The sequence below is a fragment of the Ammospiza nelsoni genome, chromosome 8, assembly GCF_027579445.1.
Source record: "Ammospiza nelsoni isolate bAmmNel1 chromosome 8, bAmmNel1.pri, whole genome shotgun sequence".
Lineage (NCBI taxonomy): Eukaryota > Metazoa > Chordata > Aves > Passeriformes > Passerellidae > Ammospiza > Ammospiza nelsoni.
Window position 1 is genome coordinate 10,269,729 of NC_080640.1, and position 17,199 is coordinate 10,286,927.

Here is a 17,199-nt window from a genome sequence, read left to right on the forward strand (position 1 = left end):
GGTTTTCAGCCAGTTTCCCACACTGATTCCCAAATAGCTTTGCTGACAGTGCAAAGGAGAGCACAAGGATGAAATCCTGGGGCACTGCAGCCCTGCCACCAAGTATGAAACCCCAGACAGAAACCAGTGACAGAGCTGGGAAAGCATTAGCAGGTAAGAGCCAAGAAAACTATGTCTGTGACTTTCTTTTATACTACAGATTATGATAAAATTTGGGATTGAGATAAAACACAACAGTTCCTATAGGTTTAATTGGTTTTGCTCTTCCTGCCATTTTTTTTTCCCACAGAGAGAGAGAAAAAGAAAACATCATCTGGGATGCAACATTATCCAGCTGCACACACAGAGCTCCCAGGAGGTACCTGGCATGCTGGATGAACATACCATGTTCTGGGATGTATAATTCACATCCTGGAGACAAGCTCCATGAACTCTGATGGCTTCATTCCAGAGGCTGAGGAAACATATTGGTGAGTTTTGCATGTGCTGCTCGGGTGCAGAAGGAGTTCATTCAGTATTTGCTGACTGACCTCTGGAAAGCCTGGGATGTGGGATCAGTTTGGGGATATTGGGAAGCAAACGGAGTTTGCTTCAAGGAAGTGAGAGTTTGGGAAAAATCTGCTAGAAGTATGAAAGGAGTTTAAGTTTTTCTAAAGACTTAACTTTTGGGATGGTGTCTGGGGATCTGACCACCACTTAGGAAAAATACCCTTATAAATGTAACTGTGTATTATGTCTCTGCTCCACTGCCCTGTGTGTACCTTCCCTTTCCCCCTTGCCAAAAAATGGTGAGGTTTAAGAAGAAAAAGAAAAAAAGCATCAGGAGAAAACATAAGACCATGAAATCACTGCCTAAATGCCACAAGGTAAGAAAAACTCAAGACCAGACCTGTCGGCCTTCACTGCTCTCCATCTGTGTTGGGATAAGAACCCCCATTTGAGCCAGAACAGACACCTTCCATCACTTGCAGATAACTAAAACCAGTCTAGAAAGCCAGATAGCAAGAACCTTGCTTGAACTGGTGACCAGCTGTGCCTCCTGCTCTTTTCCTCCTTCCCTGGAGTTGTCTTATCTGACCATTTATTTGCCTAAAACCTGACCTGTTAACCCCAAGTAGGAGACTTGCTCAGCTGCTCATCGACTCAGTTGGCTGGATCAACTACACGCATGTCTGAACTTCAAAACACATTTATTGTTATTATTATAGGTTTATAGGACATAATTAGTTCAAGTCCATTACTTTACAATTCATTCTTACAGTCACAGAAAAGCCCATTCATCTGTAAAAATTGCACAAATGTGACTGGCAATACCCAAAATCCACGAAAGAGATTTTTCTAATTGCCTTGGACTTTAGTTTTTCCTCTTTGCTTTCAGCCTGGTTTGTTACCTCTAGCCATTAAGATTACAACACTGAAGTCCTTGTAGTACAAAACTCCTTCATTACTGAACATAATATGGGTGTTGGGTCCAGTTGTTCTTATTAGGTCTGGTTCAATGCCCGCTCTGTTGGGCCCAGGCTGACTCTCATATAACCCCTACTGTTTCCTGGAAAATTTTCAAACAAATCAACCATTCTTTTATTATTTATTTGCATCTTCTACTGATTTTTTTTTAAGGAGGAGGATATTTGTTAAAAATACCAGCAGCTTTAGGGGATCAAAAAATTAATATCTCCTTCTCAGCATAGAACCAGCATTAAGACAAAAGTATTTACAGGAAATCCAGATCTCAATATCTATGAATTGTGATAGAGGATCCTCTCCTCCACTTTTGTTTTTTTTTTTTTTTTTTTACATTGTATGCGTGTGATACTTGTGCCTAGAGAAGAAATCGGCTTTGCTGCAAGGCTACTTTTGGCTTCCACCCCCTCCAATGCTGTTTATGAATCAAAGAAAGTGAGCTACCACCTTCCTAAACAGTACTAGCTAACATTACTTATGCATGCTCCAGACTAATTGCAGAGACTGAGGCACAGGTAGAAATGAGAGACCCTACAGCAACAAGACACTGTATCTAGACTGGTCAGAACAGAGAAACATACACAAAAATCAAATATAAACTCAGATGTGATTGTATCCTGGTGAGAGCCATCACGCCTGGCCTGCTGAGGCACACATTTTAGCCCACATTTTGACCTAACATGCACATGCTGACACACTAAAAAGAGATTCAAAGTTAAAGAAGAGCCCACACTTCGGCTCACAGTTTTCTCACACTTGGTTCAACTGCTCCAATTTAGCCTAACTAAGAACTGAAATTCAAAATGGATAAATTTTTGTTGCACAGAACCCTCATCTCCACTGAAAATACTTGTAAGGACCTGTAAAACAAAAGGGCTCACAAGGTCTTGCTACAACGTAACTTGTTAATCTAACACCACTTCCCCCTCCGAGCTCTGCCCTCCTGGTTCATGCTGAACTCAATTCTGATACAAAAGAAAACAGGTCGTGTCCTCCAGTGCTTTGATGCCTTATATAGCTCATGGGTTTGGCTTCCATATCCTGCTCTGTATTTCAAACCCGTAACTGGGCTACAGAGAAAGTAGAACATGCCCCCTCTGCCAGGAAGCTGTTTATCTCTCTACTTAGGAGTTAGTCTCATTTAATGAAAGCTTCAATTTTTTTTTCCAGGAACTTGGAACTGTTGATTTTAGGTTGCAACATTACATCCTGAGCATCCCCATCTGACACTCTGTAAAATCTAGTTAACCTGCTGTGTTGCTTTTGTTGCAATAACTATTTTCAATGTCAAATCACAAAAATAATAATGAGGTCAGAGAAACAAGAAGTACTAAAGTAAAAAAAAGTGCAGGAGACCAAATGAAAGGAAAATTTATATTGAGAAAGAACCCCCCAGAAAGCACTGACTTGATATATTTATATCTTTCATAATGCACTGAATGTATATAAAAATAAATACCACCAGACAGAATAACAGTGAAAGGACCAAATTATTAGATCACCTAGCAACAGAACATTAACCTACCTTTTATGCTGATCTTTTCTGGCTGGTTTCAGACATCTCCATTTTCTCTATGCAGTGCAATCCATCTTACTGAGAGTTCCCAGCACTGCAAGCCAGCAGTGTGTGCACAGCATCATTAACTGCTGTGGCTGATTTGGGGTCTGGGCTGCCCCTCATCGGAGCAGCTCCTCTCAGGAGCACGTTGAGCTGCTCTGCCCCTGCGATCTCTCGCCTGCTTGTTTTTAAGGAACAGTCTGCTCTCTCTCCCCAACACCCCCCCTCCAATATCTTGTCTGCCAGGAGACTTGTTGGAAGCAAACTGGGCGTCTCTTGATCTCAGTTCCAGCCTCCCCATGAAACAGGTTCCAGTCTGAATCAAAGACTTGGCTTTAGCAAACACCGTCAGCTGCCTACGTCAGCTGGCAGCAGCACACACGCTTCAGGAATATGGGGGAACGGTTCAGAGGGATGGGGAAATATGTAGGGGAATGTGGACTGACAAGAGGGTCACCAATGTTATTTTCTGGCACTAGAAAGTTAACTGTTCGTCCTCCCTCCTACATATTTTAGTAATGACACACAAATGAATAACTGCAACTCTTTTAAGGCAAAAAACATAATTTGGATAAGCACCTCAAAATTAAATTAATTCTGAAATTCACCTGATGGGGACATCAAATACCATAAATATCCAAGTTGAAAAAGTTCATTTTTCTTTTTATCTTACAATGGATTTGGGATTTTCTTACTTTACACATTGTTCAGGTGAGTAAGATGTGTGTTCAGATGCTATTATTTCCTAAACTCAATTTGTAGAACTGGAAATAACTAGATAGGTAGTATTTGTTCAAAATTTTATTAACTGATTTTACTAATATACAGGAATTCCTTACACTAGTACTCAAGCCAAATGACACCATCAAATTGACACAAATTAATTTGCATTTTAAAATAGCCATATCTTCTCCCAGCCTGCCCAGCCATTCAATCTTTTCCCCTTTATCACATCTTCAGTTTCATACCAGCAAATGCCTGTAAGGGTTTTTTTAAGTTAGCTTGTTTTTTTTTTTTTAAATGGATTAATTTTCAGCTCTATCAGTTACCCTGCCAGTTAGCTGCATATCTACACAAATGCTTGTTTTGAAATAAAGATAATGATGATACAGGAGTGTCAAACACCATTGCTTCCAGTAGCAATGCAGCCATAAACAATTTGTCATACTGCAGCCCAAACTGGTTACTAATCAAATAGTCTAATCCAGCATTGCACATTTAAGTCCTTCTGCTTTTAAACAGAGCAAGGTAATAAAATGATCATCTCTTTTCAGACACCACATTAAAGAGACTGTATGGCATCAAGATATATTTTTTCCAAAGAAATAAGCATTTGAGCGCATTTGAACCTTGTTTTTGTGTTGCTGTGCTAAATCTAAAGCATTATTTTTTTCCCAGTTACGTCATGCAATGTTAAAGTCAACACAAATGGTCAAGCTGTGCAACTCACACTTTACTCAGTGTAAACTGGAACAGAGCCAGAGACACTTTATTGTCAAGAAGTGAGAACTAAGTGGGTCGCTGACAGCCACACAGAACATGTGAATTTGAGACCTGCAGCTTTACCTTTAACTGCAGGGGCGATGTTTTTTCTCTGTTAAGGAAGGTTCCTTATAATGCACTCAGCCTGTAGCAGGTGCAGCCTGCACCTCCACATTTGCAGCCTGGCCTGCCAACATTTTTCAGCACAAGTGGGGAAAAAACTTCCGGAGCCCAGAATGCTGGTTTGATGTATCCAATATGCTCTACCACATGGCCATAAATGCTATTTGCATGTGTGGAGTCTCATAAATGAACTTGCATGCTTAACCCGTAGACCCAAACTATTTCCTTCACTGCTGCATGAGTTTTTCATGTGAAAAAAGGGAGGGAACCCTTGATAAGCAAATTATGCTGTCATCCTTTTCTGAGAGTCAGTATGATAAAAGACAATGCCAGTCTCAGAAGCTCAACCCTGGGAGTTCAGATCCAACATCCACCCTGCCCATGTGGAACCTCTTGTGCCAAGGAGAGGCGGTACATAACCAGGATGTTGCCATCACTGCATTGCATGACACTTGAGCAATCAGCAGTATAATGGTTTCTTTGCTCTGCTCCATGAAATGTTTTCTTGCTTTACACAAAAACTGTTAAGATTGTGCAGACATTATGAACATTTTGAGATTATCATGTTCTGTGCACAAAACATGCAAGTCAGAACAAACCCGGTCACACATGCAAACTAGTCACTGAAAAGTAGCAGAGGAGGAATACAGAGTTTGTTGGTGAAACAATTCACACAGGTGACAATGAAAAGCACTTTATTTTTAAAGACTTACCCCTGCTTATCTACATAATCACTTGTACTTAAGTCACCTAAAAATATTTCACGAGTTAGCAGACAACAGAGAGCTAAATTCAAAGATTACATTCTGGTAGCACTTATCCGTATTAAGCTGTGAAAGTAGGCACACACACAGCCCACACACAGAGACAATGGCTGAACAATGTCCCTGTGTCACCTGGAAAACATGAAACATGGGCTCCTCCACAGTATAAAATAAGAACTTCTCTGTGAAAAGAAAACTTCACTGGAAAAGCTGATGGCAGTCCCAGCTTTCCATATTTCACAACACTCTTCCTCTCCCTCTCCCTCCCTTGCAAACTCTCCAGCTTCCTCTGGTGACTTTTTTATTGGGCTGTTCCTGACCTGCACAGATGCAGGGGAAAACAATTCTGCTTTATATAAAAATCTACATAAGGTTATGAAATAGAAGAAAGAAGTCTGTTATGTAAATACTTATTTTGAAATCCATTGATTCGCATCAACCTGGATAGAGCCATTTGGAGTAACAAGGACTACTCCCAGCAACCTGCAGGAGCCGTCCTGGATCACTGGTACAATGTGTGACATTGGAGAGCAGGGAAACCTCTTATCAATCCCAGGGCACATGAAAAGTCTTGGTGATTTATGGCAGTTTGATTATCCTGAGAAATGTCATGGCCAAAGCAGTTGCCTCCTGGGTTTCGCTGGAGGGTCAGAGGCTGTGACAGTGGGCAACCCAGATGATCGACATGAGGCAACTGCTGGATTTTACAAATATTTACACCAACAACCAATCTTGTGTATGGCAGCACACAGCTAAACCTTTTTATAGCCCAAACCCCTGGAGTTCCTCTCTCTTCACAGCAAATCTTGACCTTTAGCACCACTGACAGCTCAGTGTAGACCCTGTTTAAGACCACCACCATGCACTGACCATACAGAATTGCAGCACAACGCCCTCCATAACTCACAAGAGAGCACTGGGAAACCCGGCCAGCAGCTAATCTCAGTAGGACAACTGTAACTGGAAACTTGAAGAAAAGATGAAATTGTGCCAGGTCTTCGATCATACACTCTTCAGGACAAATTGTATCTTTATTAATATTATGCACCACACCCTGCACAACTCTCCCCAGTTCATCTTGGGATCTCTGAATCACTTTGCCATAAATTTTATATGAAGAGCAACAACATAATCGCATTAATACACCAATAGCAGCTTGACCATGTCAAAATAAACTGGCTAGCCTCTCAAAAAAGGAATTTGAACATTTTACTGACTTATATACCATTCTCACATTAAACAGAAAACAAGGGCATTTCAAAAAGCTGATTTATGATAGCTGTAGTTAAAAACTCAAAATATTTTAGATAAAACAACACAACTACGTATATTGATTTCACATATGAACAAGAGGCTTAGTGTAATGTTATGGTTGTCTTAAGGTTTTTAACTAGAATTTACAGATAATAATTTTAGGGATTGATGAAAGTGTGAGACAAATGATGCCAGCCAAGCCCAGGCCTGACTGTGCAGCAGGCACATTGCCACTGACTGGCCATGAGCAAGTGAAAAAACCTTAGGCATTGTGAGGAAAGAACTATATCCCCTTATTTTAATAAACGCTTTAAAAAGGCAAGTTCAAATTGAGCTGTAGAATGAAGGCTCTGTTAATAGGACTAACAGCTTATATCAGCCATGAGATGGCACAAGGGACAAAAAACTGTAAATCACTATTCACAGATTATGCTGAGAGTGTCTTCTCTCACCCCATTCAAGGCTCCAAGACTTTCTTTTTTCTCCATTACCAAAATTAGTCTTGCTTTAGCATATGGGACATTTTTTCCTCTCCTTGGTCCATTTATAAACAAATGTTTGTGACTGTCAAAACATAACAAGGGAAAAGTGAACAAACACACAGAATTTGATGGAGGCTATAGCTGCATCCCTAATACTTAAAAAATTATCATCTTTAGAGGACTTAAGTTACACATACCTTATGCTACAATTTTTCATGTTTTCCTGGCTGTCTTGAGGCAATCCTGCCCCTCCCAGTGCACGTTTCAGTCCCCCACCTCTGAAAATACCATTCCCTAATTGTGCTAAGCACATCTCTCCATGAAGCTTGAGTCTACAGTGGTTACACAAAGGAAAGAGGGTTAAAAAAAATCTGGGGAGGAGAGCAGGGGAAAGTGTGGAGCAGAGCAGGGCCACAAGGACCTGCCTGACCTACTCAAAAGTTCAAAAGGCAACTACTTTATTAGCTACGTTCACAGCATGTTGCTTTAATTATCCTTCCCAGGGAAATCCCTAGGATTTACAGCAGTGAGAAACCCTTCTTCTGTGTATAGTCACATGGTTAATATTGTCTTCAGCTTGCTTAAAAATAATTAAACCCCCTCACAAACTACCCAACTAGCACATGCAGAAAGTTTCGCATGCATTCAAAGTTTAACCTATACAAATATGCACATCAATCTCAATTGACTTGGCCTGAATTTGACCTCCTTCTTGTCTCTGCCACCTTTTGCTCATGGAATTAGAAAAGCAAATTGAATTTAGAGAGCCGAAGGTCTTCTACACCTTCAGGAATGGAAAACTATTCCCCTGAATTTCAAGCAAGCCCAGCTAATGGCAGAAGGTCACTTTGGACTTAACCACAGCACTGAACAGAGAAGCAGATGTGCCCAGAGCAGCAGCCAGCACATCTCTGAACAAGTGCTGAAGATTTACTAACAAAAGCTTTGGTAAGACAAACAGTGAGGGGTAGGGTGAGTCAGCATCAAGCCCAATAGTAAGAGCAGTATTTTAAAAGTCAAAAGCAGAATACATAAATATTTCATAATTAGGTTACTATTATTTTCCAGTACAAGCAAGCAATTATGCACTGTTATCCCATAATTCTCCTCCTCCATCATCACTTGTAAGCCCTGGAAACTTGGATAAAATAAAAGACACTCCACAGCTAACTACTCTGGTACTACAGAGTATGGATGCATCCTGGCATGCTACACAAAATCATGGGGACTTGCACACATCTGTGATTGTTCTTAGAATGGAACACCAGCTGACACTGAACACTTGTCCTAGAGACTCAAACCGTCCTCTCCTTTGATCTCAGTTGCATGAAGCATGAATATTTCATGTCTAAAGAGGAGATGGTCCAATGTACTGAGAAGAGAACTTCAGCCAAGGTGGTACAAGCAGCCATCCACCCCAGACTGCTTCAGTAGACACTCACTTTGTACTACAGCATTGTAATGCAAGTGAAGAATGAAGAAAAGCTTCCTACTTTCTCCTCTAACCAGGGACTTGAAGAAGCTGCAGCATCAGTAGCTCAGAATTCCAGTTGCAAAGACTCTGCTATAATTTTGCAGGCACGTGCAGTCTTTGATCAGTCACATGCAGCACTAAAGACTCTCCCTCAAATCCTTCCCCAAACAATTCTTCCAATTTTGCCTTCTACTGGCTTTTTTTGTTGTTTGTAATTTCAAGAATATTCTGAAGCCAACAAATATATTAGATGGATCTGTCTTCTAGTTAACTAAATACTTGAGTATTTTTATTTGAATTTCCAAAGCCCATAAGTAAACCTGGCCCGAAAATGCTATTGGCTTGTTTGCAAATAAACCTGTGTACTGCGTGGAAGTATCTGACACCTCATCCATGGGCTGAATTCAGAGCCTGAAATGTAGAGGTAAATTCTTTCCTCAACTCTAATATTAAGAATTAAAAGCAACAAATTTAAAAGTCAATTAGTGATTTTTAGAAAAATGACATTATCTTCTGAGCTTTGGTGATGCTTTTTTTCCCTCAATATTTGAATAACTAATGGCAATGATCCTAGGTAAACAGCATTTCACCTTACACCATAAGAAAATTATTGATGATACTAAAAAATGTCTGAGGCTATGGAGAGTCCATCTACTGGATGAATAAAAGTAAGTAACATCTTTTCTAGGTTTTTCAGGTTTTTTTTTCACTTTTGTTTTGGGTGCTTTGTGAGTTTTTTTATAAACATCTGTGAAGACCTAATACTGTTCAAAGAATTAAAGATCTCCATGCAAGAACATGCCCAAAAAATACCACAAAACTTGATTAATACAGTGCTGAATAGTAGGTGATTAGATGCTTGCCAAGGGCTCCTTCATGACAGCTCCCACAGACGTGCTGGAATGCTGTGGAGGACAGCACCGACCCAGGGCAGCCAGAGCTCTGAGCTCTGCCTTAACCACAGTGGGGATGAGGAGCAACCACATCTTTTTTTTTGGAACTCATTTCTTAATCCAAAGAGGAAAAAGGGAATCTGCAGGACTGATCTGGTTTTGGAAGTTTGATCTCAAAGGTTTCTGGAAGAACAGGAGTAGGTGCTGCTTTTAGAGTTTGGCAGTACTTAAATTTATTTCTTTCCTATAAGATGTGTTCCTCTAACTTGCTAATTTATTGCAGCATTTTGGGCAGGGAGATAGCTGGATTTCTATTTTTATTTTAATTACTGAGTGATGCTTCCAGTGTGCATTGAAACAAGCATGTAAGATACCATTTGGGGGTTGCTGTGGGTTTATAATTTTGCTCTTTTTAATTCTCTGGCAAATTGCTAAGGAATTTTGATTTTGGCCTACCTCATCAGTACATGTTCTCTCTCTGTGATAAATTATCAAAACTAATCAAAGTTTGTACTGAAAAGCAGTCAGTATGATGTGATGAAAGCATGCAAAGTTTTGTGTTATATGAACAGACTTTTTCTTGAAACTTCTGGCTTCAAACTCAGGAAAGTGGAATTCATAATGAGAAACACTCCTACCTGGCACACAACCCCCGTCCCTCAGAGAGTGCAATTATACAATTATGCTGGATGAAACTTGAAGAAAGGTTTTCATTACATCTATCCTGTGTTCATTTTCATGTCATATTTAACATATGGTTTGTGTGATACTGGACCGGGAGATCAGTGGTTTCTGGAAGACTAAAATGGATGGTTTATTTTTTTGAAGTTATTTTTAAATGCCACATTCACGAGGCACTGGATATGAAGCCTTTAATAATTATACATCTGATATATAAATAGCAAAACATGAGAAATAAGTAAACAAACAAAGCTATCCTTTCCTGGCCACTCCTGGCATGGTGCAGCAGGTTGTGGGCATGCCTGGCTGTCCTAAAGTAAATCAGCAGCCATCCTGAGCTAACAGCACATTCCATTTTCATTCTCTGTTAGAAACTGTCTCCCACAACAGTAAGTTCTCCAAGCTGGCTGTTTCATTCTTGTATCCACAAAAAGTAAGTGCTGCCTTGTGTAATTATGACAGCACTTTCACAAGTTCAGAAACCCAATGCCTTAATGTTACTTTTCTATTTAAGATTGCAATATTTTATACACCTGAAAGGTTTTTGCCCCTTTTGCAGGAAATACGTTTTAGTCTTTAAAACCGAGAATTTTAATTATCTCTTGATTCTGCAAACTTGTGATTGAGTTCAGTTAATTCTCTACATTTAACCTGGACTTTCTTTTAGTCAGTGCCCTATAATCAGATGGACTGAGCAACTTGTGCTTCAGGTACTCAGCATCAAAATCGTACATCTTTAATCAGATATCAGCTTCTGTAAAGCACAAGCAAATGATGTTTTTACCTTAGTACAACATTTGGCTTAAAGTAAGCAATAGGTTCAAAAGTTAAGTGGCAGGAATGAATACATGCACAGCAAGATCAGGTAAGATCTCACTTTCATAGAGCAGCACGTGAACAAGCAGTACCTGGACCTCTCTCTGACCTGCAGCATGAGCCCAGACACAGATCCAGTCATTTAAAATAACCTCCCATGATAATTAAGCTGAAGTTGTGAACAAGCATAATTTTGCAAACATGGACTATGAAAGGGGAACCTGGATATAGAAGAGTCAATAATTTTCTTTCTTCTTAATAAGTACTGTTTGTGCCAAAGGTGGGAGTACTTCTGAAACATGAACAAAGGAATAGGTATGTTTGGAAATTTAAATCTGTAGGTTAAATTTAAAAACAGCATGTACCCTCATAGCATACTAAAGGCTAGCCAGTGTTAAAACTGCTATCTATAAATAGCTTAAGTTCATTGTTCTGAGAGGAGACCAGCATTAAAAATTTTCCAGGTGCCAGTGAGCAATGACCCAAGTTAGTTCTACCTGAGCAATAAAAGCACTTGACAAAAATGAGAAATGTACTGCTAGGGGTTGAATTTGTTTTTGTGCCCTCTCCTTCCATTTCCAATTGCATCATTACCACTAACAGAAAGATAAGTCAATTCAAATAATGACACTCAAGTGATCCCATGTAAAAAAAAAAAAAAAAAAACCACAAAAAAAAAAACCCAAAAAAACCCCCCCACATTTTTGTTGTTATTCTTACATCTCATCTGACCTCCTCAGTACAACCATGAAAAATACAAGGGGGAGAAGGAGGAAAAACAAAAGACCAAACCAAAAATCTGAACGAATTGCTGCACAGGCTCAGAATATCAGTTAAGAAATATAGCTGCTCTGAAACATTTAAAGGGAATACAAAAGGGCCTCTACAATAGTATAACCTTTGCCTCTGTCTGCCAGCATCACAGTTTACACGGTTTCCATGGAAACCCTCTGCAAACATACGAATGTGCTTGTTGCATTAGATGTCGAACAGAAAATCCTTTGTGGCAACTCTGGAGGGCCATGGCCAGTGCCAACCTCCCAGAGGAATAATGCCCTTCACTATGCCTTGCCCAGCAGGCTCATGACACACTTGCTCACATGGCACAGCTGCTGCCACCGCTTGTTTTTCCCCAACTGATAAAAAAAGAAAAGAAAAAAAAAAAAAAAAAAAAAAAAAGCGCACATCATAACTATTAAATATTTCCTCCTTCATGGAGAGCCCGTTTTGCCTTCACCATACTGACAGCAAAGTCTTTGGTTCTGGACTCTCAGATGCAGTGCAGGAACTGTTCTGTGAGGACTGACTGGGAAGCTTCCAGCAGGGCATTGGGAATACATTTGCATATTGAGTAGATAGCTACCCAGGAAGGGGATGCCACAATTCTTCATTATTATGTGCTTTGAGAAAAACACATTAAAAAATACACATAAAACCTCAGCATGCAATAGGTACACCAGTCCAGAATATAAAACTAGTTTCATCACCTTGTTATTTCTCATCATGGGAAAACCAGCTGACCTACAAATAACTCACTGGAGGGGCTCATCTTTCAGCCCTGGAGGCAGGAAAATTCTACTCAGGACAGTGAAGTGTCATCAGGAGAGGTGGTTTCTTTTTTTGTTGTTGTTAGGGGTATGTGTGTAAGTGAAAGCTGAGGAACTAAAAAACGGGTTTCTGCTTTACAAAAGAGGAGTATTGCTACTGGCAAACATCTGGCTGTTGTGTGCCTTCTGGATTTTCTAAAAATTCATGTCCACTCTGTAGCTCTACATGTTTTACCAGCATTGAAATATGAGCGCTTCTAATAAAAGTGCACCTTCAAGACCAGCAGCATGCATACCTGGAACACACCTTGGTCTGTAGGCTAAAACATTGCCTTACATCCTTACTCTGAAAAAACAAATGTTTGGTACAGCAAAATAGACATTAGAAAAAGCTTATTCAGCCAGAGGATGGTTGGGCACTGGAATAGCTCCCCAGGGCAGTGGTAAGAGCACCAAGTCTGACAGAGTTCAAGAAATGCTTGGACAATGCTCTCGGGCACATTGTGTGATTCTGGGGGATGTTTCTTTGCAGGGCTAAGAATTGAACTTGATTTTTGTGTGTCCCTTCCAACTCAGTCTGTTCTGTGATCCTGGGATCTAACTTCTGAGATATCAATGACATAATCTACCTAATTGCTCATCGATGTGCACAACTTCAGGGGGATGACCCTCAGGGAGGATGACACCTCCAAAGGCCACATCTAAGATCAAAGTCTTTGGACCCTGCATGGGATGGGAAAGCCTGACTGTGCCATTCCATGTAGAACTGGGGAGGTCAGCACCTTTCTGCTTGTGACCGGACTCTTCACCTGCCATTCAGCCATTTCCAGCTACTTTTACTGCCAGCGGCAAAAACCAGCAATGTAACGGTTTTGTCTTAAAAGCTGAAGAATGAAGGAAAACAGATTTTATACTAGAAAGAGAAAACAAACTGAACACTTTCAACTTTGCCAGCTCTCTGTTTTTGTGTTTACTTCTTTCCCTTTCCCAGAGAGGGCCCTGAGGGGAAGTTCTCCCTGCTCCCTCATGGCCACCCTCACCTCACACCCACCGCCAGCCCAGGCCCCAAGGCAGCAGCTGCCAAATTAACTCTGAGGGCAGCCAATCTCTGCTTTTAGCCTCGCCTGCAGAACACAGGACCGCGGGGGTCACTCAAAGCCCGTGTTGTTCCAATGCTCTAATAACCCATTGTTCCCCTGCGGCCGCCTCAGCGAGATAAAACGAAAGGCCGCGTTTTCCGAGGGTAAGCGAATTCCCGCTGCCAGCCAAGGGCTCGGCCTCACATGGGGCCAGCCCATCCTGCAGCTCGGCAGGGACCTGGTGGGTTTGTTTTTGTTAGTGGGGGTTTGCAGGAACATCTGCTCAGTGAAGGGATGGTGTGGGTCTCGCCATTGCCTTCTCCACAGGGCTGGGCAAAGCCATGTTAGCTCTCCCTGCACTCAGGAAAGATACTGCAGTGACAGTCCCGCGGCTAAAATCTGGCTCCTAACTGCTGGATATTTATAATCTGCTTCCTACCTGAGGTTGCAAAAGGATTGACAATCTATGGGTCACTGCTGTAAGTTTCACAGGAGAGAGGAGCCACAGCGTGGGCTCAGGGCAGAGAGCCCCGGCACCAGGGCTGAAGCACCCCCAGCATCACATCCACCAGACTCCAGGTACACAACGTGTAAGTACTGGGACGGGAGAAAGGACACAACAGGCAGAAATTAATCCAACAATACAGGAAATTGTAAGATTGAAAAGTCACTCGTTTTATATTTTCACCACATCCTCTCGTCCAGTAATGAAGTTCGCTGAACCTCATTAACATTCCGCTAATGAGACATCCAACTGCCCAGAACAGCAATAACGAACGTGAGCTCTGTTTCCACCAAATCTACCAGAAAGATTTTTAAGGGTCTGCTGTCCCACTGACACAAACACATGACTCCCATTAGCCTTAATAAAGGAACAGTGCATTCAGTGGAAGAGAAACTTCCCAAGGTTGCATAACTGAACTGCAGCATTCTCAAGACACAGTATAGACTGCTAAAAGAAGTTAGCAGTCCCAAAACTACAGGGACAGGCCAAATCCTTCCATTACTTTCCCATTAACTTTTGTCATAATTCAGACTTCCTTGCTTTAGGCAGTGAGAGTACTCAAAGCTTTTTTTATGACAGAAAAAGGGAAACGTAGATTTTTTAATGGAAAAACAAATCAGACAGTGGGATGTTTAAATTCTATTTTTAGGCTGAAATAAATTAACTTCAGATATGGACTTTCTTAATGCATTGTCCCTACATACTATTCTTGACTCCACAGTATATAAATTCTTACTTTTCTAACAATGCAAATTTGTTGACAGGATGACAGGTTAAAGTTTATCTTTCAGGCTGCTTCCCTTGCCCCAGTCACAAAAATCTAGTTATGTCAATTTATGTCCCTTTCAGTGCTCAGTGAGGCGAGGAAATGGAGTGGAGTGCCAGAATGTGGAAACAATGCAAAAAAACTAATGCCAGAACTTAGTATCTGCCTCCTAGGCTAAGCTCTGCTCGCCCTCACAAAGCTTTGGGATTAATATTGTGTATCTCAAAACTATGCTTAAGAAAAACCTTCGTTCCAGATGTTGAAAGCATGATTAATCTACTGAAAGTTAGAAGCTTTTTGTTCATCCTTTCTCCCCAGTTTATATATTTTAAAATACTTGGGTACTTAGCTCTTGTTTTTTTTTCTTTGACCAGGGTGCATGTATGCTTTTGGATACTAGAAAACTGAATTTAATAGACTACTTAAAACTAGTTGGTCATGCCTTTACCATAAGAATCTCTCTGATTCTGGTGTAATGAAAGAATCTGATGTAATTTAAGAAATCCAATACAATTGCAGCATACAATAATGAAGGCTTCCTCATGCACTCTGCTATAGCTTTAAATGAGAACAGACTTCTCTATTATCTATCACACTGCAATGACTAATATGGGAGAATATCTAGTCTGCTACTACTCACACACATGATAAAAACTCATTAGCACACATACTCACAGAAGCTGAACTACTTTGATACAGTAAAGAGAGATGGGGAACTACATCTCTTTACAATTGCTGTAACCCTGTGACCAGTAATGAGCTGTTTTAGAGAGCCATGTGTTCAAACATATCCAGATTACCTACCTATAAAAAACCTCCAAACCAACAGCAATTAAAAAAACAACTCCAAACCAAACTCAACCACAAACCAAAATATAAGTGATTCATTTTATTTCACAGACTTAAAACCTCAAAGGTACAGGGACCCATGGTACTGCAGCACAGTGCAATCAGCCCTGTGCCCCATGTGGCTGTGTTCACTTTAGCTGCCTATAAACACTCAAAACTCTGAGGCCAGTCCTACTGAGTCTGGTGTTCTCCTTGGCTTAAGCAGAAGCAAAATCAGATCTCATTTCCTAAAAAAAAAAAACCAAAACAAAAAACCAACAAACCCAATCCATCCCATAATATACAGAATGACCAATGCTAACAGACTGATTTATGGATACATGATACTAACTACAGTAGGAAACTCCATTCAAACAGAGAAACTGTAACTCACCAGTCATGTCACAACACTGAAGATAAAAATCATGCTGGTGTCAAATAGGAGACACTCAAATTACAAGACAACTATCTGCAGCATCCATCCCCATCCATTCTGTCAAACACACAACTGCAATAGCACAAAGCATCTTTATGACAGGAATAAAAGGCTCTTTAAATGCTCCTTTTATTTTTTATTGAATGAACCCACTCTTACACAAAGTTCACTCAACGATGTCTCGAGCTTTAGCACTGCCAAATCCTGTATTTCATTAGTCAACTATGGCTTGTCAGTCACACACAGAACCATCTGAAATATTTATTGACTGCATACAATTTCTTCATGTAGTAGGTCAGGTGGTTGTTTAAGACACTGCACTTATTACTATATTGATAAATGTAGTTGTCAGGACAAGAATCTTTTCAGTGTTACACCACAGCTGACCAAACATTTCCCTGCTCCAAGTTACTGGCAAAACTCAAAGGGAGTTAAAAACCAAAGCCACAGACTCCTCCCAGGCAGTGTTAGTTTCAGCATTTTCTGTAGCTGACTCTTCTCATAGATCAGTAATCTCTACTAACAGTGCCTCCCTCCAAGGAAGCACACTGCACCACACCTCCCAATTGTTTTAGAAGTACATATATACAAAGACCACAGTTGAAAAAGATACCATCAGACCTGGCGAGTCCAGAGAAATCTTGTCCTAAATATTTTTCAAGTTTATTCATGAGAAAAGGGTGGAGAAAGAAACCACAGCTGAAAGATTCACAAACATGAACTCATTTACAGGTTTGCAAAGCAAATCACGCCACCAACCTGTCACGTAACCCACAGGAAAACACAGTGCAGACAGTCTGGATCGAGATACTCACTGTCAGATGAATTAAATTGCCCAGCTCCTCTGTGAGCTCCTTAAAACTGGCTGAATTTTTTTTGCCACTCTTAATCTCACAGTCAGACAGGCACTAGATTAAAGTGAATGCAGAGCAGAGAACAACCAGTCTCTAACCTTTAACAACTTCTTACATGCCGGGGTAATTAAGAACACTGTTCTCATACACTGTTTATTGCTTTGAAAGGATCACCAGTTGGTTACTGGCCACA

General features: G+C 40.6%; 1 protein-coding gene across 3 annotated transcripts in view; it reads right to left on the reverse strand.

Annotated features, from left to right (window-relative positions):
• Positions 1-17,199, reverse strand: part of ADD3 (adducin 3) — a 91,978-nt gene that overhangs the window by 25,928 nt on the left and 48,851 nt on the right. Inside the window, exon 1 of one of the 3 annotated variants that reach the window (XM_059477628.1) lies at positions 2,990-3,182. The exons of the other annotated variants lie outside the window; for them this stretch is intronic. The gene's annotated coding sequence lies outside the window, so the exon portion shown is untranslated. Of the gene's footprint in view, positions 1-2,989; positions 3,183-17,199 lie in introns of those variants that run through there. 3 annotated transcript variants of the gene reach the window in all.